This window comes from Octopus bimaculoides, chromosome 27 (genome assembly GCF_001194135.2).
Source record: "Octopus bimaculoides isolate UCB-OBI-ISO-001 chromosome 27, ASM119413v2, whole genome shotgun sequence".
NCBI classification, from domain to species: domain Eukaryota; kingdom Metazoa; phylum Mollusca; class Cephalopoda; order Octopoda; family Octopodidae; genus Octopus; species Octopus bimaculoides.
In genome coordinates, this window is record NC_069007.1 from 6,541,773 (window position 1) to 6,542,918 (window position 1,146).

General features: G+C 34.1%; 1 protein-coding gene across 1 annotated transcript in view; it reads right to left on the reverse strand.

Annotated features, from left to right (window-relative positions):
- Positions 1–1,146, reverse strand: part of LOC106872836 (alpha-latrocrustotoxin-Lt1a) — a 21,995-nt gene that overhangs the window by 18,521 nt on the left and 2,328 nt on the right. The window lies entirely within an intron of this gene.

Genomic DNA, 1,146 nt, shown 5'->3' on the forward strand with positions numbered 1-1,146 from the left:
GAGATCGTTGCCAGTGCCCCTGGACTGGCTTGTGCGGGTGGCACATAAAAGACACCATTTCGAGCGTGGCTGTTTTCGTGCGGGTGACACGTAAAAGCACCCACTACACTCTCTTAGTGGTTGGCATTAGGAAGGGCATCCAGCTGTAGAAACTCTGCCAAATTAGATTGGAGCCTGGTGTTACCATCCGGTTTCACCAGTCCTCAGTCAAATCGTCCAACCCATGCTAGCATGGAAAGCGGACGTTAAACGATGATGATGATGATGATGATTACCAATTCTTTAACAACAAAATAAGGTGTGATATGCACACATATTTCTATATTTATATTTATATTTTTTATATCTTCTTTTTTATACATATATTCATGTTGATTATTTAATTTTGTTATTCATAATGTTATATCACTCATCCATTACACCTATATTTAGTATATTTTTATACCAATTACCCATTATAACTAACCTATTTTAAACATCATGAGAAACCTTCTACCAACTTCTGAGCATACACAATTGCTAAATTTCATAACTATTTGATTTATTCTAACTTTTCAATAGACAAGATTGCTAACAGATACATCAGTTTGACTATTATTCAGAAAACTACCTTTAATTGATAACTATATTAACACATCCTTAACAACAACAAAAAACATGACTGATAAACACTCACATCTTTATCTCTATACATTTTATACTTTTATTATTTATTTTAATATACATGCATGTATAAGTGTATAGGCATGTATACACATGTGACTGTGTGTGTATGGATTGCCAGTACAGATACATATGTGCACATGTACATGTGTGCCTGTATGGGCACATGATGTGTGAATATATGTATGTATGTATGGATATATGTATATATATATATATGTGTGTGTGTGTGTGTGTGTGTGTGTGTGTGTGCATATATACGCTTAAGATGATGAGAAGGTTATTGTGATGATAAGTGCAGTGGTGATGATGATGATGATGATGATGATAAAGATAGTGGTGATGGTGATGATGATGATGATGATGATGATAAAGATAGTGGTGATGATGATGATGATGATGATAAAGATAGTGATGATGATGATGATGATGATAAAGATAGTGGTGATGGTGATGATGATGATGATGATGATGATGATGATA